This window comes from Phyllostomus discolor, chromosome 4, assembly GCF_004126475.2.
Source record: "Phyllostomus discolor isolate MPI-MPIP mPhyDis1 chromosome 4, mPhyDis1.pri.v3, whole genome shotgun sequence".
In the NCBI taxonomy this organism is placed as follows: domain Eukaryota; kingdom Metazoa; phylum Chordata; class Mammalia; order Chiroptera; family Phyllostomidae; genus Phyllostomus; species Phyllostomus discolor.
The window spans coordinates 108,724,745-108,748,777 of record NC_040906.2 but is presented as its reverse complement, the minus strand read 5'-3'; the positions used below and the strand labels follow the sequence as shown (position 1 = coordinate 108,748,777).

At 51.4% G+C, this 24,033-nt stretch overlaps 1 protein-coding gene and 1 pseudogene across 2 annotated transcripts in view; one reads left to right on the top strand and one right to left on the bottom strand.

Moving 5' to 3' along the window:
- The window catches only part of LOC114493931 (patr class I histocompatibility antigen, A-126 alpha chain-like), a 189,334-nt gene that overhangs the window by 46,035 nt on the left and 119,266 nt on the right, over positions 1 to 24,033 (top strand). The gene's annotated exons all lie outside the window — the stretch shown is intronic.
- The window catches only part of LOC114494945, a 40,812-nt pseudogene continuing 31,593 nt past the window's right edge, over positions 14,815 to 24,033 (bottom strand).

The following is a 24,033-nucleotide window of genomic DNA, read 5'->3' as shown; positions in this document are numbered from 1 at the left end:
GACGGTAGACAGTAGCTCTCCGCGGTCCTGGACGCCCTAGGCCCATGGCGGGATGGCGAGGCGTGGGGGGAGCAGGGCCCAGGGAGGCCTGGGTACGGGGTGATGGGACTTCAAAGCCCCGGGTCACAGGGCCAGCAGGCAAGCTCCCGCTGCAACACTGTGCTCCAAGCCCCGGTTTTTATCCTTCACCTTTACGTTCCCGGAGGGATGGGTAGATGCAGCCGTCCTCCCTCCACCCACCCGGTTTCCACGGGTAATCCTCAGTCTCACTTCACACACTCGCTGACGATTTCACTCGCCTTCTTCCCACCCTGGAAAAGAGGAAGTTTGAAAAGACGTGAAAAACCCCACAGATGGCAACTCTGAAGGAAGGGGGGGAGGTTCTGCCGTGGGGGTTGTGCAGTGGCGGGGTGGGGGGGTGCGTGCTGTGATTCCTCAGTCATGATCCCGTTTTGTTTTGAAAGATTTTATTGATTGATTGATTGATTAATCAATTGATTCATCGATTGACTGATTTCTAGAGGGAGGGAAACATCCATGTGTGGTTGCCTTTTGCATGCCCCACCTGGGGACCTGGCCCACAAGCCAGGCATGTGCCCTGACTGGGAATCCAACTGGTGACCTTTGCTTTGCAGGATGGCACTTAATGTACTGAGCCACACCAGCCAGGGTTGTTTGGTTGGTTGGTTGTTAGTTTAAAAAACTAAAAGTGTCTTCTTTATCCCTCTCCTGTCACTATCCAACAAGGGCACGTATGGAAAAAGGCAGGAGGAAAGTGTCAGTAAATGTAAAGAAAGCATCTGTTTTCTTCACCAGCTCGATGATAAAACATAAGGAGACCAGTGACAGGCCACGAGGGTCTCATCACCTGCCAGGAGAAAGATCCACAGTGGCACCCCTTTGCAGTCCATACCAATGTATTGTCCAAGCCACACTAGGAAAACGTAGTCTTTCTGTTTTTCTTCCTCGAGGTGGTCAGAGGCACACACCTCCACCTACCGTCAAAGGTTGTTCGATTCTTCTGACAATGAAGCTTTCTTAGTTTCATGGTGAGGTTGATCAGCTAAAAATGTTGAACACAGTGTACAGAGAATCAGACAAAGTTAAGACTATAACTGCCACCAACACACACACACAAACTCACACCTGTAGCGCTTTTCGTTTGGGAGGGAAAACAATGGCAATAAAACAGTAATATGTAGTATCTGACTGTAAGTTGAATCATGTCAGTTGGAACTTTGTGGCCTCATTTGCCTTGTTATTATTTCATGAGATAGCTGGCAGATATGCAGCTGTGGTAGAATCTTCCGTGTGTGGGCGCGCGTGCCTGGGTGTGTGCACAAGGGATGGGTAAGTGTGCGTGTGCGTGCATGTGCACATGTGTACGCACGCACAGGCACACGGGCATACCTCTATGTATATGTACATACATACACGCACACAGGCACACACACTGTATCTATGCATTTTGATGGGGGGGAGAAGGGAGGGAGGGAGAGAGGGAGAGAAACATGTTGCCTCTCTGGCACTCCCGTCCTGGGGACCTGGCCCGCGAGTCAGGCACGCACACGCCCCGACTAGGAATGGAACCAGCGACCTTTCGGGTCGCAAGCTGACGCTCTTTCTACTGAGCTACACCAGCCAGGACCTGTGTGCTATTTCTGAAAGGTGTGCATCCAGGCGCATCTAGCCGCTTCTCCCCGCGGGCCCACCTGCCTCCCACCCAACCCTGTCCCCCGCCCCATCCCGCGGCTGACCCACGCGACGTAGCCGGCGAGCCATCTTCTCCCGTCACTCGTTCCTGGCGTCGTTTTCCCCCTCGTCCTCACCCCTAACCATCCAGAATCCCACTGTCCCGCCCACTTTGCGTCCGGCGTCTGGTCAACCGCTTTTCTGGGGCGATTATAAAAGCGGCCGCCGAGGTGCGCCGTCCGAGAAAGCTCAGCCGTCCGGTCGGGAGTCTGGCCTCGGGAAACCGGACCGTCACGTCTCCACTCTTTCTTCTTCTTTCGTCCGAACGACCCCAGGACCAGGACCGGGCCCGGGGCCTCTGCCGCGCCGAGGATGGACTCCTCCGGTGCCAGCTGACGGGCGGCCCTTGCCTGGGCTCGGGGACAGATCGCGCACGAGCGACGGGACATCTCCGCGAAGGGAAGCGCCCGGCCTCTGTGCCCGGGCGGAGAAACCCAACTGGGGTAGCTTCGTGGTGGTGCTGCAGCCGGAGCCGTCCCTGCCCCCCAACCCCCCTGAACCACAGACAGTGACAGAAAGGGTAATGAGTGCGGTGGCGATGTTATACATGCTGGCGCGATTGCTGCTCGATTTGGTTTCCTGTCGGTTTTATTGCAGGGGGTGCGGGGGGGCGGGGTGGGGAGAGGCACAAAATTGTAACGAACAGACTCTGGGGTGATCGCGTGGGAAGCAAGGTGACTGTCGAATGGCCGTGTCTTATACCCGAAAGGGGAAAGCAAAGAATTATTTGTAATAGTAATAATAGTAAGAATTAAAAAATAAAAAACAGAATAAAAAATAAAAATAAATCGCTGACCAAGACGAATTGAGCAAACAGGAAAGGGGATTATTAATAAAGTATAATAAACTACAGTAAAGTATAAAATCTTGAACAAAGACACAGTTGGGCTCCATACCTGCTGGACACAGCAGACACAGAGCATAGGACCACAGTCCTTTCTGGGTCCGTGAAAATGTTTACATTCCTTTTATAACACAAAATAAACTTTTTGGTTGAAGAAAATATCTGACTATATTAATATATTTATCTGTATATTAATATAATTACCTGTGTACAACAAAGTCATCAAGTAGAATTTTGAATAATAATTATTAATATTGTCATTATTATTATTTTTGTCAGGAAGGGTCCAGAAAGGACAGCAGTGCCCAGGGCCCACAGCAGTCAGAACGGGGCCCTGGACACGGTGGTCACGAACACTTACGTACCGAAGACCAAAGCAGCAAAATGCAAACTAGTAGAGATGCTGGACCCCAAGGATAGACAGCTCATGACATCTTGGCTGCAATGGCTGAACATGACTTTGGGTTCCCCTGGGGAGAGGGGGAGGGGGGAGGGCAAGTGTGGTCACGAAACAGCTGGTTGCATCAGGCTGGTCAGATACACAGAAAGGAGAAAGACAGCGGACACTTCTTGGGGTGTCTCAGTTTTCCACCTGATGTGGGAAGAGTGCCCCCAACACTTCTCTACCCCCACCCCTGTGCTTCGTAGGTATTTCATATGTATTGTCCGTATATGTTTCCCTGGGCCCCCAGCCATAGGAAGTGGGTTCGTGGGCTCTCAGGGAGACAGCTGACCCAGCAGCTGGGCCAGGCAGACTGGCACTCAGGGAATCTGAGCCTCAGCGCCCAGAGGCACAGAGACTGAGAGCCGGCAGCTGGGTGGTGGTTGTGGCCCTGCTCCTGGGACAGAGTCCGTGAGGAACCCTCGAGGCCCCAGAACTGCCTTTGCTCTTCCCACCTGAATCACCCTTCCTTCAAATCCTGAGCACCCCAATATTTCATAATAAATTCCCTTCCGGGCTTAAGTTGTTCTGAATCAGACTTTTGTAACAAAATCTGTTTGTAACAAAACAGACTACAAGCAGCTGTTCATAACAAAAAGAAACGTAATAAGTGCGAGGCCATGACACTGCTGAGATCAGAAGGCGAAGGGGAGCTCCGGCCGCAGACGCCAGCGTGTCGGCAGGAACCAGGGCAGGCACACGGGCGCAGGGCAGTGTGGCAGTCCCCTCCCTGGTCTTCCCAGGGCACAGGTGTCACTAAGGGGGATGACCCCCTCACAGAGCAGGCGCTGTGCCACTCTGCAGATGAGAAAACTGGGGCTCAGGTTAAAGGAGCAGTGCAGTAAGAAGCCAAACACCCCCAGAAACTAAATGAAGGAGGAGCCCAACTAGGAACGCAGAGAGGTCTCCTGCCAGCCACCGTCAAGGCCGCCGTGGGCCCAGGTCTGCTCAGCCAGGCCCTCTGCCACTGCAGGCTTTTCTGTCCGATGACCCGGCCCCAATCAAACACGGGCACTTCCCCATCTTCTCCCCAGCCCTAATATCCCTGGAACATGTTTCTTAGTTTTCCGTTTTTATTTGTTTGTGTAGATTTTCAGTTTTGAAAATTATGGAAAGACTTGAGTTGTTAACAAAAATAGCCCCAAGTGGAAAGTCGCAGAGGTAGAAGAAACTCCTGCTGCACTGGTAACACAGGTGCACCTTATTCAGTGAGAGCATTAACCCGCCACCTGACCCAGCAACACAGCCCAGGCCCTGGGAGACCGGACACAACGGACATGACGGGAACACAGAGCCATGACCTGCACCCTCGGGCCGAGTCTACGGAATCCCAGCTCTGACAGATGATGTGACGACACCTGGAACGTGACCTTTGCACCGGCTGCCATAATGTCCAACCTGGCTTTTACCTGTTTTGCTTCAAAAAACAGCACATTCGTTTCTTGGGAATCAAAACATATCAGCCTGGAAGCAAGATGTTGCTAATAGAATGAGAAGCCAGAACAAAGCCAATGAAATGGATTGCTACGGCCCCGCCAGCTGAGGGGAGGCGGCGTGGTGTGCTGGCTCTCACTCAGGCCGACTCCACCATCCTGGCTGTTTGGAGGTGGTGGCCCTGAAGGAGGTGCCCTCACAGATGCACCTGGACTTCTTTCGAGGATGACCCGGGACAGGTCTTCCCTGCTGAGATGGCGCTCTGCTGGCAGTGCCAGTGCCCACAGAACAGTGCCCACAGAACAGCCCTGCAGATGGGAAAAGGTAACAGAAAGCTGAGTGCAAGCGCCCAGGGGTGACTGCTCCCTTCAGCAGGTCTGCGTGGGGAGACTTGATCGCACCCTGTGAACTGCTGTGCACACCTGCCCAGGAAGAAGCCAGGGCGTGGCCCTGACACCCCTGCTGACCACACCAAACTTGTAGGAATAGGGGCTACACAGCCACAAAAATGCGGCACCACCCCCACTACACAGGAACTTCTTTCTGAGGCAGCCCCAGCCTTGCTTTGACCCACTCCCTTTCCTACTCATCTCCACCCACACCTGCCCTGTCCATGCTGAAACTATAATCCCAGCATGCAATATTGCCAAGGGAGGGAAAATATATATTCCTGTCCCCCTGGGATATGTAGTGTTCCCAGGTACAGTGACAATTTAAATGGCAATGACAATTTTATAAGTTCTTTTTTGACCGTAAGTCACAGAGGCCAGAACGATCAGTCCAAGTCTGAGAAGCAGCTCCAAGGGAGTAACAGGTAGGGGATCCTCCCTGCAGCCTTCCCGCTGTGACCTCACTGCTCTCCCCACTCCAGCTCCACCTCTCCTAAACCTCCAGCTGTTGGCTGAGCACCTTCCTCCAGTTCCTTCACACCCCCATCCACGCTGGGTGAGCCTTGGTACACCACAACACCACCCTATCACTTACCTTTTCAAACACCTTCCTCCCTCTTTCTTACTGGGTTCCAATCAAGCTCCTTTGGGAGGCGATGAAGATATTTCAGAACCCAGCCCCTCCTACAAGAGTTTATATTCTGGCCCCAGCAAACCCGAAGCCCCCAAAGTCTCTGCCTCTCTCCTTGATGTCCTCCCCAGAAGCCTCCACCTCCCACAAGCCACTGGAGCCACTGCCAACACCCACATATCCAAAAGCCCGGGCCTCTGCACTAACACACCCAGCCCCGCCCCAAGCCCCCAGCTCTGGAGCCCCACCCTTAAACTCCTCCCACCTTTCCTTGGAGCCCTGGCACAGCTTGTGCTTGGGATGAAGAGGTCCCACTGCAAAGAGAGCTGCGGTTTTGGCATCCTCAAGCTGCAACTTGGCACAGAATCACTGTAAAATAGGCTTTTGTGGGTTGGCCAAGGGACCTAACTGCCATGTATAAATGGCGTCTGAGTGACTGTATGGCCTTGTTTCCATGGAGAAAAGTCCTCTGAACTCAGAGCATCAGACCAAAAGTGACTTTTGGGGACCCTCTGTTTGTGCTCAGGGCCTACCTCTGTGGGTTTGGCTCCAAAGCAGAGAGAGCGCTGAGAGACCCCAGCTCTGGCAGGTCTTGTCTGGGAGCGGGTGCAGGCGAGGTGAGTGCAGAGCCTCTTTTTAGGTCTGATCGTATTTTCAGAAATGGGAGGAGGCCTGGGAGGGAGAGAGAGAGGAAGGAAGGCAGGCAGTCTGAAGCCCTCAGGACTTGGACACTGAGGTGGAGCAGTGGGTGATCCTGGAGACGCCGTCTGCCCCAAGTAGACGAGATCTGGCGCTTCCCTCCATAAGGCCTCCTCCTAGGCTGGGAAAAATGAGAGTGAGGTTTCAGTCTTGATGAAGGAGGGGCAGCGCTTTCTGGACCTCTTAGGGGCCAGAATCCTTCCTTGGGCAGGGTTAGCAAGCAGTGGTGTTGGTGCGGGCCCCAAGGGGTCAAAGAGGCGGAGAGAGGCACTGAGCCTGAGGCGCTGGTGTGCACAGGGGTTTCACCTGCGATCTTGTTTCCGCCTCGACTTTTAGATGCCCTTGGGAGAGCTCCTTGCATGGACGAGTAGCTCCCACACTCCGGGTTTACGAAGATTGGGGTTTTGTCCTTGGGATCCCAACTACCAAGGCAGTGCTGTCAGATACCCATGTTAGGAAGAAGGAGGAGCTTGGGGGGTGGGGGTGCTACACCAGATTGGGGGTGCAAGGCAACTCCAGGTCTTACAGATGCCCGTGTGCATGCACATACACCCGCCCCCCTCCTGCCCCCCACAGCCAGGCGCCCAGCAAAACAAGGGGTGTCCTGACTGGGATGAGGCCCTGGAATAAATTTAAATTCGATGGCAGGACTGGCAGGAGCCAGGAAGCATTGTTTGGAAGGATGGGAAGCCCCAGGGGAGGCAGGGAGGCCACCTGGGGATGCCCGGGTGTGCGGCCACCCTGAACAGAAGAGATGGACCGGGACCATGACCCAGACCCTGACCTGGACCACGATGACTTGCACGAAATACAAGCCTTGGAAGAGGCTGCTGGGGCCGGAGGGAGGGGCAACAGCACAGAGTGGGAGGAGACAAGTGGATACTGTGCATCTCGACCCAACCCAACGCTAAGCCTGGAACGACTTAGAACCTGACACCCGCAGGGGCACAGCCTGGGCCACCACAGCCCTGCCTCATTGTGACAGGACAGGGCCGGCCTAAGTGGGAGGGAGGAGAAAACCAGAGCTACAGGTGCAGGAAAGTTGCCATGGAAGGGAGCCTCAGTCTCCCCATCTGCAAAGAGTTCAGGCTGGGCCATCTGAGGCTCCCTGCAGACTTTTAGCCCCGAAAGATGGGGAGGGGGTGTTTGAGGCACAACCTTCCCCAGAACCAGCCCAGCAGCAGTGCCAGGCAGAACTGGGGGATCCGTGTGAGATTCTGCACGTGAGCCAGGCTTTAAGGCACCCCAGCTGGACAGGCCCCGCAGGGAACAGGGATGAAGCCATCCACTTCTGGCTGCAGCCCATCGGGAAGAATGGGGAAGGGGAACAGAGGTTTGGTGGGGACAAAGGTAACAACACAAGCATCACATACATACACCCTAGGAGGAAACAATCACATGTTTTAACCATCAATCAGACTGGACGCTGGTCATAGGGCCAGACAAGGTCCTGGGAGTCCCTTCCATCCATAGGCATTTTCCCTTCAACGGCCGGGTCAGGGGGAAGGAGGGGGTGCCTGGGCACAGACTGGGGGGACAGGATGGCAGTGGGATACTCAGGGGGCTCAGGGCCGAGGTGACTTCCCACTATTACAGAAGATTTCAATGCCTTGACTGCCCCCTGAATACAGGCCCCGCACACGGCCCTCACTGTCCTGTGTGTCCCCAGGGCAGTGGCCTGGCCCCAGGTAGCAGGCGTTCCTGCCAGGCCCAGACCAAGTGCAGGACAGCAGGCTGTGGGCGGGGAGCCCGACAGCCAGTCTGTGGGGATGAGGAGTCAGAGCCCCGAGCCCAAGGGGACCACATGTTCCAGTGTTCACAGCGGCTGCCACAGGCGGGAGGGAGGGAGTTGGGGTTCCGCCCGAACCCCTCCCCGCAGTCACTGAGGAAAGGCCCTGAGGCCAGGACGAGGCTGCCAGGGCATACCCTGGAGGGCCCTGTCTCCAAGGTCTGCTGATTTTTGTTGGCATTTCTCTTTATCTTTGTAGTTACTTAGTTTTCCACTCTTTAAATAATTAGTATAATTACTTTTAAATACAAAAGACTTAGTGTTCCTTCTCTCCTCCTCTCATTTGGGGAAACTGGGAGGCCAGTTGTAAATGAGTGCGTCAGCTGTCTAGCAGGTCACAGGCTCCAGGTGGGAGGCCAACGAACCCCAGCCCCTCCCCTCCCTGGGGTGTCCCGGCACCCCGCTTCACCCTCCCCCGGTCTGCCCCATACCAGGGGCTCTCAGTGCCCTGGCCCAAGGTCCCCAGGTGGTGAGGAGCCCCCTCTGGAGGCAGCCCGGAGCTGATGCTGTGGGGCTCCAGGTGGGCCTGGTTTCGAGGGACAGGGTCAGACAGAGAAGGCCCTAGCCCATGAAGCAGACAGGCCCCAGCAGCACCCCACCCCGCCTCGGGGGGGCTCCCAGGCCTGAGAAGGAGGCGTCCAGTACTGGCAGCTGTTCCAGCACAGGTGTCCGCACCTCCAGCACCTGGGGCCTTGCCGTGTCTGTAGGAGGACACAGGAGAGAGGGGAGTGAGCCTGGGGTAGGGGCCGCACCCATGGGTGCCCGCCCTCAAGCTGGGGTTGGGTGGGAGGGGTAGCCTCTCCTCTGAGCGCCCTGAGCAGCTCCCCTGACAACGTCACATGTTCAGACTGGCTGAATTTTCCTCCAGGGAGTCAGGCTGGGAGAGCCAGGAGGCTGTCTGTGCCCGTGTGTGTGGTGTGTGTGTACACACTCATGACCCAATGTGTGCGGCTTTGAGATTGCCTGCCTATGGTGGGGTGTGAGCCTGAGTGACTGCTCAGGGGTCTGTGTACATGCATCGGGGGTGGGGGGGGCGCTGTGTGATATTAGCCGGCATGATCCCACATGTGTGTGGGGATGTATGTGCAGATTTGGGGGTCTGTGTGCCTGTACCTCCCTGTGGAAGCTGCCCCTCTGCCCCATCCATGTGCCTCTGCTGGGCTCCTGTGTAAATGTGTGTGCACGGGTGACTGCTGCCTGCACACAGGTGAACCCCACTTCCATCCTCCCCACCCCCTCTCCCCCATCTGAGCTCCCTCAGCCATATCTGACCAGGGAGCTGGCCGCCTGCTCTCCCAGGTGCCCCTGCCCAGGGGTCTTCCTGCTGCCCAGCCTGGGACCCGCCCCTCCCGGGCTCTTCCTGCTTCCCACCAGACAGCCCTGCCTGGATTCCTTGATGTAAGGGCTGGTGTCCAGGCTCAGCTCATCCTCATTGGCTCCCTTGAGCTTCAGCTGGCCTTCAGGGGCCACCCCAGAGCACGGGTAGGAGACTTCCTGGTGGGCGGAGACGCTGAGTAGCCGCAGGAAGGTGAGCTGGACCACACCTACCGGGGAGCCCTCCGAGTCCAGTAGGAGAACTGGCAGGAGAAGGGGCTGGGTCAGGGCCAGCAGGACAACCAGAAGAGGGAGGCTGGGCCAGGGGTGTGATCAGGGAAGGGTTGGGAGGAAAGGGTGGGGGGGGAAAGAGGGCCCCGTGGGAGCCAGGAGACTAGGGGTAAAGAGCAGGCAAGTGTGAGTCTCGGGCTGCCTAGGGAACAAGACTTAGTGAACACTGGAGGGCTGGTGAGAAGGAAAGGCTGCAGCGGAGGAAAGGAGAAGGCCAGGGGGCGTGTCACACATAAACCTACAACCCACTCCCCCTGACAGGGAGGGGACAGACCCAGGCCAGCTCTCACCTGTGTGATGTCATCCCGAGGCAGCACACAGGTCTCCCCTCCTGCTGTGAAGTTGCAGAACACCCTGAAGGCGTCTCGAGCACAGCCCTGGTTGGGGTCAACCCAGTACTCTCCTGTGGGGTGAGGGAGAGGGGAGGGTCAGGGCCCTGAGTGCTTGGACCCAGGATGCACTTTGCCCCACGTTCCCACTGGCCCAGCTCTCCCCACAATGCCGCCACGTCCCAGCCCTAGGACTAGGGCCCCTAACACAGGCCCCCACTTCAGTCTCCCTCATTACCTGTCTACCTGCCCCATCCATGACACCCAGACCCCAGCAGCACCCCCAGGCTCCTAACTGGATGTGTGGCTGTGGGTTTGCACACACGTCTGTGTGCACACATGTGTATGTGGACGTCGGGCTGGTGCACACTGGTGCGACCATAGAAGCCTCTGGTGCGACCATAGCAGCCTCTGGTGCTGAAATACTTCTGACCTGGCTGGTGAGTAGCCGCTGTTCCAGTCCCTCAACCTTCACCCCCGCAACACCTTCCCCAAGATTCACGCAACAGCCATTCTGCTGGTCCATGCCCACCCTGCTGTGAATAGCTTTGCGTCCCCTGAGGCCACACTGACCACCAGGCAGCTCTGGGCGGCAGACCTACAGATCCTGGCAGGTGTGAGCAGGGCTGTCCTGGGTCCCTGTGGGCCGCCTCATCTGCTCTATCTCCTCCCACAGGGAGTCAAGTGAGCCAACGATCTCCTCTAGCCCCCCAGGACTGTGGGGGAAGGGGCCAGTTGGTGTGGCCTCATCTTCCTGCATCAGGCGGCTCCCGTCCACTGAGCCATCATGGCTTCCTGTGTGTCTGGTTGGGTGGGAGCTGGATCACCTCACCCGGAGGCCCTGGATGGAGGGACAAATGGAGAGGGTGAGGGTGGGCAGAGAAACAACGGAACAGAGAGGGACAGTCAAAGAAGCAGGCTGTGACTCCCAACTCACCAGGTGTCCTAGAGAGCCCTGGACACCCTTCTCTCCCTTGGGTCTAGCTGGGCCCTGCCAAAGGATGCAGAGCTGTGACTCTTCAGTCATCGGTGCTGGGCCATGGGGCTGATGAGACACTTATTAGTCTCTCTGAGTCTCCGTCTTTTCATTGCTACACTAAGAATGATAAACGTTTTCCTGAACCAGTTGTGAAAATGAAATGAGATCTGACACTTGGGAGGGTTCAGTAAACAGTGGGTATTAGTGTTGCCAGAACGAGAGGGGAAAAGATGACCTCGCACAAGAGGGAAAATAAGAGAGAAGAGACTCCGGATGGAAAGCAGCACCTGGGGCTGCAAACCCCCCTACAGTCCCCACCCCCTCTGGCCCACCTGAGCCCCACCCCCGGTGGCTCCGGTTCCACAGGGACTCAGCAGGGCAGGGGGGTGATGGCGGGCAGGATCATGGCTCCGGTCTGGCTCCTTCCATCCTCAGGTGCATCTGCAGCGGCCAGTGAGCCAGCCAGGCAGGGAGGAGGACAGGAGGCAGCATGTGAAGGGGAGAGCTTTTGTCACCAAGGGAACTGCGTGGTCCTTCTGAAAAGTCAGGGTAGATGTGCTTGTTTTGTGTAAGTACCAGTTTCCTGTCTTAGCAATTCACATGTCACGTCCAGTGGTGACAGTTAAGTTTTGTTGTTGCCTCTGTGTTTTATCTTTATGGTTCATTATTAGGGATCATAGATTTTTATGTATTCAATGATTTACATCAATCGTGGTCATTTTTCCGATGCTCAAATTGTCCCAAATGAGAACCCCTTCCAGCAGGCTGCTCTGTTCTTCTGACAGGACTGTCAGTCTTTGAAACGTCCTTGTCTTCTAAACCACGCTGGCCCTGTCTTTCCCTGACCCAGACCTGAAGTCAGTCCTTCTCCAGGAAGCCACGTCTCCCTCCGGGGACAGTGGGGTTTGGGAGCTGCAGTCGGGGCGCTGGGACGCTCCCTGCTGCTGAGGCAGCGCTGGTTCCGGGCTCTCCGTTTGCTGGGGCTGGGATTTATAGATACAGAGTAAATTATTAGTTAGAACCCACTTTTGTTGTAATTCAACTTCTTCCTTTTTATACATCAAAGATCTTCATTCCTGATTACATTACATCAGTAATTACTGATTTGCTCTATCCTGTAATATACACAACATAGTTTCAAATAACATACAGTATTACGATTAACAAAGACTATTAGAACTATTGAGAGTTATACCTGATATTGTTGGGTATTTTTTTGTCCTTAAAATATATTCCACTAAAACTATACAGTATTGTTTTCTAATTACTTTAATTTTTAAACTAATTATTTTAACTAACATTTTCTTTGTGTGTCTCACTTGCTTCTGTTTGTTTTAAATCTCACAATTTTTTGTTTGTTTTTTATTGAAATTGTACAGCATTTATATGTTTCAAAAGTCAGTGTTGCTCAGCTGGTCAGAGCGTCATGCTGATGCACCAGAGTTGCCGGTTCGATTCCCAGTTAGGGCACAGACAAGAATCAACCAATGAATGAATGCATCAGTAAGTAGAACAACAAACTAAGGTTTCTCTCTCTCAAATCAGTAAATAAATTTTTCTAAAAACTCAATGCTCAGTATTACTTCAAACCCATTCCATGTAATTTATCCTCCTTTCCCCTCATTTTCATCAATTTCTGGTTGATCTATCCAGTGTGGCTTTTCCAAATGTCTATTTCCCTCTCTCCTACTGCAAAGGTTGCACATAGTCGGTAATTTTTTGTGTGTCTTTCATTTTCCACTACATCATAGACATCCTTCCTCATCATTTCAAAGTAATATCCCCCCCACCCCGGCTCAGTTGGTTGGAGCGCTGACCTGTACACCCACAGGCTGCAGGTTCGATTCCTGTTGAGGTCACACGCCTAGGCTGTGGGTTTGATCCCTGGTCGGGGCACATACAATAAACAACCAATCAATATTTCTCTCTCACATCGGTGTTCCCCTCTCTCCCTCTCCCTTCCCCTCTCTCTGAAAGCAAAGAAAAACTGTCCTTGGGTGAGGATAAAAGACAGCAAACAAAGCAAACAAGAGAGACCTTCCTCATTCTTTCTATCAGCGGTACGTTACCCCGCCGTGTGAATGCGCCACCGCTTCCCAACCACCCCGCTCCCCCTGAGTGCACTCTGACCTTTGCAGATACAAACACAGAGTGTCTGTCTTGAACGGTGGATGGCTGTTTAGTCATGACTCCTTATGTGTGTTTAGCATTTCCTTACACCTGTTAAAATATATTTTAGAAGAAAAATATCACTTATGTTGATTTATTTTTAATTAACATTCCTCAGAACACTTGAGTTTCCTGAAACAATTCAGCAAACTGCGCTTCACGGTGAACGTGCGGACCAGGGAATCTGACAAAAGTGAGGCGGTTAGACTAGTGCTGGGCACCTGGGACATGCTCAGTAAGTGACAGATGATAGTGACACGAGTAACAACAGCAGACATTGTATTGTTTATTTTTCTCTACCTGGACACGTCATTAGAAATTTGGGAGCTGAATGGACACATTTGACTCTTTAGTCGGTTCCCTGTTTCAACATTTGTTGAGTAACCACTGTGTCCCAGGTGTTATGGTCAGAACTTGTGCTTGGGGCCGAGTCACAGACCGCAGGCCTGAAGGAAGGGGTGAAGGGCACCTGGGAATCCAGCCACGTCCCAGGAGTGGGGCTGAGGCTCTAGGGAGGAGGCAGCACAAAGTTCCAGGGGCCGGGGAGCCCTCTGGTAGGGAGACTCCGGCTTGCTCAGATTCGGCGTCTCTATAGCAAGGGGATCCACCACAAGGGGGAGCTGAGTCACAGGTAGTGCTCCCTGAGGGGAAGTGATGGCTCCCCTAAAGGCATGGTCACTTCCCAGGAGGCTTTCCAGGGGTTAGAAGTAAAGGAAGCATCATCCAGAGCGTGTCCAAACCACAGACTCCCTGTCCCTCCTCCTCCCTCCCCGAGAGCTGGTTCAGTGGATCTGGGGGAAGCCTGCACTTTTTAAAAGGCTCTCAAGTGATTCTTTTACATTCATTGGGATATGAAAACCACTTCTCTATACCACTCCTCTGGTCCTTGACATAAACTAGTTTGTATGGTTACTTTTCTTTCTCTGTATTTTCTTTTATTTTATACACAGAAAACCAATATGTCCTAAGCCACATACTTAGAAAGCATTCAAGTCAAACTCCAAAAAATACCTCCTCTCTCACTCACTTTTTAAATCCACACCAGAGGACACTTTTTCATTCATTCATTCACTCTCCTTTTTTTTTTAGAGAAAGAGAGAGAGAAGGGAGTGAGAAAAACATCCATGTAAACCCACAACCTAGACATGTGCCCTGACCAGGAATTGAATCTACAACCTTTTGGTTATGGTAGGACGTTCCAACCAACTGAGCCACGGTGGCCAGAACTATACCTCCCCTTTCACTAGACCTTCCCTCTTACTAGACACCTGCAGATCTCTTCCGCACTCTCTTAACCAATACCACTGACCCCAGGTTCAGGAAGTCATCATCTTGTTGAATCCTCAGGACACTCTTTGTCATGCACATGACTCTAGGGAGTGTGGAAAAAGATGACGCTGTAGACCATGGCTAGACACCAATGGCCTCTTCACTACAGAGAAAGTCTGGATAAGAATGGGATTCTCATGAACCTTTCTCGCCCTGTGCCCAACAGACCTGGTGTTGGTTGCAGGTAGTTGCAACAAACAGACCACTCTGCATCCTGTTCAGGGAAAATCACAAATCAGGAGGCAAATTCCTTGAAGTCCCTGGGAGCAGCCCATTCACAGTAACACACAATGGGCCCCAGATCAATGAGTCTAATGAAGCTGGGTCAGCCTGACATTAACTGCCAATCAAATGACCAGGTGGTCATGCTCAGAATCCCCATGGCCATCACCCAGAATCCCCTCTCCCAAGTCCCAGCATCCCTCACACCTGGGGGAACCGGCCATGGACTGGTGAGAGGATCCAGCGCGAACATCACTAATAAATGTATTGCTTCTAGCCAGAGCTTTGAGTAGAGTAACACGGTGTGTTGGTGCATGTTTGTATGTATGTGTATGTGTGTTTGTGTGCATGCCTGTGTAGATATGTGTGTATGTGTGTGTGTTGGTGTGTGTTTGTGCATGTGTATGTTTTAGGAGAGTAGGGTTGCTAGTTGGTGCCCCACAAGTCCTGCCGTAAGTACTGGGGACAGGAAGAAGGAGACCTAGGAGACAGAGGTTGACCCCGTTCCAGGTCAGCAGAGGGGGACATGCTAGGACTGTGGCACGGAGCACACAGGAGCTGCCAGAAACTCTGAAGAATCGTAGGAATCTCCCACAATCCATTTCTCTCAGAAGGGTCATTTCGTATGGAAGAAAAAACCACATGACCAAGGCTGGTCAGGCTCACAATTATGGGATCCTACCTCTGACTACCACCTCCCCAAAACCTCACCCCTCACTTCTCTTCTGCTCTTCTGTTTCCTGTCCTCTCCTTGTCCCCCCCACCCTTGCCAGACCCCATTCCTCCCCACAGCATTTCTGATTCCCACCCTCATTCCGTTAAGCCTCTTCCATTTCCCCACCAGACCCCGGGATCTGCAGCTGGGGGCACTGGACAAACACGTGCCTGTGACAATGAGGATGGTCCTCATGAGGACACCCACCAGGCTGATGGGCACAGACCAAGGTCTCTGCGGTATCTGGCAGGGGGATGGGCACCTGGGCCTCTGGGAGAGAAAGGAAGGTCAGGGGTGCAGTGGAGGGATTTTAGGGTAAAGGAAACAGGGACTGAGAGGAGTGGGCTGGGGAGGGCTCCAGTACCCCCAGAGCAGTCACAGACAGCATCTGCTCGGGGCAGGAAGTTCAGGTTTAGAACATGGGGAACAAGTGCTCGGGCTCTGGGCCATCCCGTTGATAAATGTTTGACCATTGTGTGACCAGGTGGCATTGACCATGGAGCAGGGGAAGATATTGTCCACGATGCAGGTGAAGACATTGGGCTGGCCCAGCTGCACTCGAGACTTGGGGAACACGGTCACCCTCAGAGGCATGAGAAAAAAAGAGGCCCTGAATCCCAAAGGATCATCCCTGCAGCTGGGCCCTATAAGGGCTGGGATTGAGAGACATTCCCTCCTATGTAGCCATCTGCGGGCAGGCAGCTGCTGGGACAGCAGTGGGGTGGGGGCAGAGGGAGGAGAGACTGAGGAGGGCAGTGCGGGCACCAGCGGCTCCTGCATCTGACAGGCCCCTGAAGGGGAGTCCCGGTGGGAGGGCTCCTTCTTCCAGAAGGAAGGGCAGCTGAGGTTTAGAGCCTCCTGGGAAAGGAAGGGGCTCAGCACCACAGGTGCAGACTCTGGGAGCCCAGTGCCAGCTTGTTTGGGGGCCTGTGAGGTGGGAGCTGGTGGCTCTGGGCTTCCCTTGCCTGGCAGAGGAGGGGACTTTAGAGGAAGGGCCAGGTACCGCTGGTGGCTCTGGTGTGGTTGGAGTGTTCCACCAAGATGACCAGATGGGCTGTTATCACCTCAATGCTGGCCAGCCCCCTCCTGCAGGTTAAAGTGGGTGAAGTCGCCAAACTCAGGCAGGTGTGACCCAACCTCCTTCCTCTTCAGCTCCACACACAAGAGCTGTTCCCCATCAAACCCATAGGGTGAGCTGACCCAAGGCACCATGGGACTGTAGAAGGCTGGTCCATAGGTGTGCATGTGGTCAGCTGAGTTAGGTGAGTTCAGGTCAGGGAGAGAGAAGAAAATGTATCCGTTTCATCCATGATATGTGCTATGTTGAGTCTCTGAGCCTGAGCCTCACCTGGGTTCTCAGGGGACCATCCCTGTTGTGACCTGAGCTGGTCCTTGGAGACTGGAAGTGTTGCTGGGGTGAAAGGGAGAGGGTGGAGGGAAACGGGCACGTGCCCAACACTCTGGCCAGCACAGAGACACGGGTGCGGCCTGGCCCACTGGGCTGGGAAGAGGAGGGGCTGCCTAACATCGTGCTCGGGATCCCCAAGGTTAAGTCCTGGCCATGACCCTCCGCTCTCACTGAGCTATCAGGTCCTCTGTGTGGGATGAGGGTGTGTGGATGTGGGGTGAGCAGGTGAGTAAGGGCAGGAGCACAGATGGCACTTCTGGCACAGAGATGCAGTGTCGGCGGGTGTGAGGGGAAAGGCGATGGTGGCAGGAGTAAGATCTATGACACAGAAACCAAAGGCAAGAACAAGGCAGCCCAAGGGGTGGCTGAGAGCACTGGAAAAGGGGTCAGAAATTCAAGGTTCAAGTCTGACTCTCCCATCTCAGAGCATTGTGACTGAACAATTCTCTTCCCATAACTGAAGTCAGTTTTCTGGAAATCACAGGTCAGGTTTTACTTGGTAAGATTCCTTTTTTCTGTTATTTTTGTCTTTTATTGTGTTGCAACTTCTGCTTAATTTTTATTTTACTTATTTAGTTTTAAAATTTAATACTATTTTGTATTAGTTTCAGGTGCAAAATATAGTGGTTAGACAATCACATACTTTCAAAGTGTCCCCTCTGGTATTTCAAGCACCCACCTGGCACCATCCAGAGTTATTACAAATTGTTGACTATATTCCCGGTGCTGTATGTCACATCCCCAGGACTGTTTTGTAACTACTGTGCAGACTTCTGAATCCCTTCACCTTTTTCCTCAGCTCCTGACTCTCCTCCACTCTGGCAACCATCAGCCTGTTCTCCGTATCTGCGAAGATTCCTGTAGCATTCTGGGAAATGGTTTGTTCAGGAGTCACTGAGGGACTGCCGTGTGCCCAGCACGATGCCGAGGAAACACAGACGAACCAGCTGTGGACCCCACACACACACACGGGGCTCACGTCTGGAGCAGGATGAAGACAGACAAACAGGTGACCAGGGACGAGGTGGTAAATACCGCAGTAGAACTGGACTGGAAAGGGTGCACTCCAAGCCAGGAAGTGGGGGAGGAATCAGAGTGCTGGGAGGCAGAGGATGGAGGTTTGGGAGGAACTGGGGAGGCACCTGAACCTGAAAAAGTCTGAGCCAGACCCTGGCTGGCTGGACTGAGCTGCACCTGCACTGTAGGTTCAGAGGGACGTGAGAGGTGAGAGGGACTGGGGGTCTCTTGGGAGGGAAGTTGCCGTGAGCCACAGAGGGAGGAGGAACCATTCATGCTCTGTGCTGTCTCTCACATGAGCTGACACCCTGAATCTCCTCACCCAGGGGCCCTCAGCTCTCACCATCGATGGCCCCAGCTTCCTGGGGACCGAGGAGGGACATCCAGGTGTGGAGACCCAGGACCAGCCCCCACTGAGGACCACTGCCCTCTGGTGCTTTAACCAAACAAGTCTCTGTGGGTGTGGGGGTAGAGGAACAAGGCAGAGGTAAAGAAGAAGAAAACAGACTCTAGACTGGGGGAGAACCCTGCTGTATTCAGCCAATCAGAGAAATCCTCTGTGTCATAGTGGCTATTGCTGGGCAAAAAGGTGAAGAACCTGGGTGAGAAGACAAAAGAATTCACTGGGTCCTTGTGTACCAGGGAGGCTTGGTCCACGAGAGCATCAAAAACACATTTCTGTTTGGGGGACAAGGAGGGGCTTCGGTCAGCCATTACCACATCCTCCAAGAGGGATGCAGGGAGAACAGGCCGTCAGAGCCGCACGCAGCTGAGCTGGGACAAACCCTCCCTCAGGGTTGTCTGTGGTGCAGAGAGTCACAGTCTGCCTGGGAGTTTCTGCACACGAGTTTGGGGTTAAAATGTAAGTTTTACTTAGAAGCTTGAAACGGTAATTGGTGGATATTCAGTAGAATAAAAATACTTTAACCCTATGAATCACTTCAGAAAATATTACTTTATTTCATTGTGTGAGACAAACAATGTGCTAACTGTGGGAGATGCTTAGCCTCAGGAAGGCCGTAAGGAGCTTCACTGGACTGTTCAGAGGGCAGAGGGTGCTGTGTGACCTCCATTTGTCCCCATGGGCTCCTGGGCACCCTTCTCCACGCTGCCTGGTGCTGACCCGAATCCTCACACTCGCCTTGGCTTCTGGCTGAGCTCAGCCCATGGGAGGCATTGGCTGAATGTCATCCAATATAAAAAGTATCCATATCGAGCTCACCGTCCTTCCAGGTAAAGAGGAATCTAACCAAATGTCTGCAGACCATTTGCCAGAGATCATGAAATAATGATTTTCAACCTGGAAGGGATCTAAGGACCCATCTGAGTCTGTGGTTCCAAACCCGGCTGCACGAGAGAGTCACCTGGGGAGTTTGCTAACAACAGTGTGCTTAGTACCCTCCCTCTAGGTGATTCTTGGGCTGACTTTCGGCAAAAAAAAAATCTCTGATGCACTTTCCTTGATGAATGAGGGGCCCTCCACTGAGTGGAGCAGATCATGGCTTCTGACCTCATATCAACCAAATCACAACTAGCAACAGACGTGGGTGGCACAGTTTATGGGAACTGTGGCCTTAGTTCTGTCTGTTTGCTTCCCCCAGCCCAGCACATAGTGGATGCTCAATAGCTATTTGCCCATGAACCAATGGTCCCGCCCTGCTTGGGTCCCTCCCCATCTTTCTCCTGTCGGGGGCAGGTGGGGGGTGGGGTGGGGGCTGCTTTGTTTAGTAGCAAGTGGATATTGAGTGTTTTTATTTCAAAATATATTGTGAATTTTTAAAGGCATTGAGCGTTTTTTGTTATTAACTTCTAATTTAATTGTATTATAATCCAATAATCTTATCAGTATGATGCATGTTGGAACTTTGTTGAGACTTGTTTGTGGTTTGAATGTGGTCAGTGTTTGTAAAGGTTCACATGTGCTCCAACTGTCTGATGCAGAACATTATAATGTTTCTTGGTTCAAGTGTGTTCATTTTTCTCATTTCTATCTATATCTTTCCTTTTTGGGAGGTGGAGCTATAAATAACTAAGACTGGTGTACTTAGTTTTTTTAAAACAAGACTTTTATTTATTTAATTTTAGAGAGGGGAGGGAGAGGGAAAGAGAGAGAGAGAAACATCAGTGTGTGGTTGCCTCTTGCATGCCCCTACTGGAGACCTGGTCCGAAACTTGGCGTGTGCCCTAGACTGGGAATCGAACTGGTGACCCTTTGGCTTGCAGGATGGCACTGAGCCACACCAGCCAGAGCTATGATTGGTGTATTTAACTATCTAGCTATGACTATGATTTCTCTATTTGTTTCCATTTTTTAAATCAACTTTTGTCCTCCATATGTTTAGGTTACTAGGAGCTCACTTTAGGGAATTCTATTTTCAATGAATTGAGGCCTTTCCCAGTTTGCACTGACAGTCTTGTTCTGTCTGACATTAGTACAGCAACACGGCTTTGTGTTCATTAGCATTTGTTTGGCATGTGCAGGTCTATGCATGATGCTTTACCTGTAGTTCTTGTAACTGTCATAGAGATGGATTTTGTTGTTGCTTCAGTCTGACAATCCCTGTCTTCCAATTGGTGGTTCCATCCCTGTATTGGTCAAAACTTTCTTCTGCAACAAGTACTGAAACCTCAGTGGTTGACAAAAGACAGGGTGACCTTTCACCCACGTGCAGTCCGAGGCAGGCTGCACACTCTCTGTGGCTCTTCTCCAGAAAGTGACCATGAACCTGGGTAGCTGCGTGTTGCATCTCCACTGTGAAAAAGAACTTCGTTTCCAGAGGAGAGGGAGCCTGGGAAAGGCACACTTGTTCTCATGTCTTTGGACCATGCCGTCTCTGCTCCCCTTCCGTTGGCAAGGATCAAACAGTGACCTGCCCACGTGCAAGGGGGTCAAGAAAAGGCAGTTTAGTCTTGTGTTCAGGAAAACGTAATGGTTTCGTGATCACAGACACGGTCTGTGCCCATCCCAACTGTATTTATTGTGACTATTGAGGCATTTGGACTCATTTCTAATACCTTAGTTATTTCAATATTGTTTCTTAATTTCCCTTATTTAGTCTTCACCATTTTTAAAGAGGTGTTCTCTGTACCTTCTCCACCTTTCCTCTAACCAGATGAGAACCTGCACATGCTCTCACATCCCTGTACATGCTTCCCCTTTCCTCACCACGGTGTTCATTTTGCCTGTTTCCAACACCGTCTGGTACCTCCGAACATTTTTCTCTTACTGGAACACTTTCTCCAAAAAGTGTTTCAAATGAAGGTATTTGTATGACAAGTCTTAAGTTTTGCCTGCTTGAGAAAAGTTTTATTATACCATTACTTTTAAATACAGCTTAGCTGTGCATTAAATTCTAAGTTTGAAGTGTTTTCTCTATATCTTAAATAACGTCAGCTGAGTGTCATTTTGCATCCAGGGTTACAGTCAGGAAATCTGATGTCCATCTATCCTTCGGGAATCTTTCAAATGTTCCCGTTGTCTTTGATATTTTGTTTTCTTGTAGCTAAAATGGGTTTTCCTTTCTCTTGCTGTAGGACATTGTGGGTCTTCTCTACCTTTTAATTCTGGAAGTTCATCTCTTTCATCCTCTCTATTATTATTTTTTCTCTTTTTGAAATTCATAGTATCCTTATTAGAGCTCTTATCTCCTCCCTCTCTTTTGAATTTTCTACTCTATAATCAATGTCTTTTTATTTTTCAATTACAGGTGACATACAGTATTATACGAGTTTCAGGTGCACAACACGGTGATAGACATTTACACACTTTAAGAAGCAACCAACTCCAATGAGTCCAATACCCACCCATCACCACACACAGTTATTACAACGTTACTGACTGTATTCCCTACACTGGACTTTACATCCTGTGACTCTTCCACAACCACCAATTCCTACTTCTCCATCCCTTCCCCTTTTCTCCTGGTTCCCCACCCTCCCTCCCATCTCTAAACCGCCCTTCTGTTCTCTGTGTCTATGAGGGTTTTCTGTTTTGTTGGTTTGTTTCTTTTGTTTTTTAGATTCTACCTGTAAGTGAGAACATATGGTATTTCTCTTTCTCTGTTAGACTTTATATTCCATTTCTTTATCCTTCTTTTGTTCTGGAGAGTTCTTCAGTGTAGTCCTCTGACTTACTCATTGTTTTTCAGGTGTATCTCTCCCACTATTTACTGCCATTAATGCTGTTTTATTTAGACTATTATATATTTTTTACACCTAGAACTTCTCCATAGGTTTCCCTATATTCCCTACATTTTTATATTTTAATAGCTTCTTTTCTTTTTTTAATGCATTGTCATGCCCATTTTAAGTGGCTAGTCTATATTTTTAATAGTTCTTCTTTAAGGACAGATATGGCCTGTTTATTAATCTTTCTTCTGAGGTGGAGACACCCTTTAAAGAGAGGGAGGTGTCGTATAGTCTGGTGCGTGCGCACCTGTGTCAGTGCCCTGAGTGTACAGAGGAGAAAGGGAAGGAGTGCTGGTGACGTGCTGGGAGAGGGAATGACAGGGCTGTCAGTTGTGACTGTTGTCCCCGTCTCCTCCCCACTCCAGCAGGGATTTCAGCCTTGATTTCCTCCCCACCCCCAACACCTGTACGACAATCAGGGTCTGGCGACGTTTCCTGCAGCGTGGGGCAGGCAATGGTTGTCCAAGGTCAACACCGGGGAGAGGCTAGAGCAGACACATCTTTTTTTTTTTTTTTTACTGTTGTTCAGTGACAGTTGTCCTACCATTTCCCCGGTGCTCTCCCCTGCCCCGTGAAGAGCAGACACCTCTGACAGGTCTTCTCGGGTACAGTAAGCAGCCAGCTTGCTTGTTCAAAACACCCTTCATTCTCATGAGGGGTGAGAATGAAGGGAGGGGTCCCCCCTACCTTCCCTCTGTGATTTCACAGGGTTCATTTTTATGTGTGGGAACCAACAACACATGCTAATTTACCCTGGCAGGAAGTAGTTGTGTCTATTAGTTTTGTGTAATATTTGTGTATGAACAACATTTTCTCCAAGATGAAAAGGTCAATGGGTCATGATTTATTGAGTCTTTGTTATACAGCCTTCCCACTTCCCAAATGCTAGCACAGTATTAAACAAGTGCTTGTCAAATAAACCAAAATAAAAGTTAAATAAAGTGGGAGACTTCCAGCCAAGATGGAGGGGTAGGTAGACACACTGTGCCTCCTCACACACCAAAAGAAGAACAACAATAAATTTAAAAAAAAACCCACCCAGAACACACAGAAAATTGAACTGTATGGAAGTCTGACAACCCAGGAGTTAAAGGAGACACATTCATCCAGCCTGGTAAGAGGGGCACAGATGAGCAGCCGGGTGGAGAGGACTCGAGGCAAGGCGGTGGCTGGCAGACCGGGTGGTCCCACATTCGTGTGCAGATAAACCAGGAGGAATAACTGGGAAGCAAGACAGACTGTGCAACCCAGGGTACCAGCATGGTGAAATAAAGCCTCAATGCCTCTGATTGAAAACACCTGTGGGGGTTGAGGTGCCAGCCAGAGAAACTTCCAGCCTCACAGGAGAGTTTGTTGGGGAGACCCACAGGGTCCTAGAACATACACAAGCCCACCAAGGAATCAGCAACAGAAGACCCAATTTGCTTGTGAGTAGTGGGGGGAGTGACTGAAAACCAGCAGAGAATGGAGCAAACAACATTCTTCCCCCTTGAACCCCTCCCCTACATACAGCATCACAAATCAGCCACATGGGTTGCCCCCTCTGGTGAACAACAAAGGCTCTGCCCCTTACTATGTAACAGGTGCACCAAAACATAAAAGAAAAATGACCCAAATGAAAGAACAGATCAAAGATCTGGAAAAAATACAACTAAGTGATAAACAAATAGCCAACCTATCAAATGCACAGTTCAAAACACTGGTAATCAGGATGCTCACAGAAATGGCTGAGCATGGTCGCAAAATAGAGGAAAAATGAAGGCTATGCTAAGTGAAGTAAAGGAAAATGTACAGGGAACTAACAGTGAAGGGAAGGAAACTGGGACTCAAATCAATGGTTGGACCAGAAGGAAGAAATAAACATTCAACCAGAACAGAATGAAGAAACAAGAATAAAAAAAAATGAGGAGAGGCTTAAGAATCTCTGGGACAACTTTAAATGTTCCAACATCTGAATCATAGGGGTGTCAGAAGGAGAAGAGGAAGAGCAAGAATTGAAAACTTATCTGAACAAATAATGAAGGAAAACTTCCCCAATCTGGTGAAAGAAATAGACTTCCAGGAATTCCAGGAAGTTCAGAGAGTCCCAAAA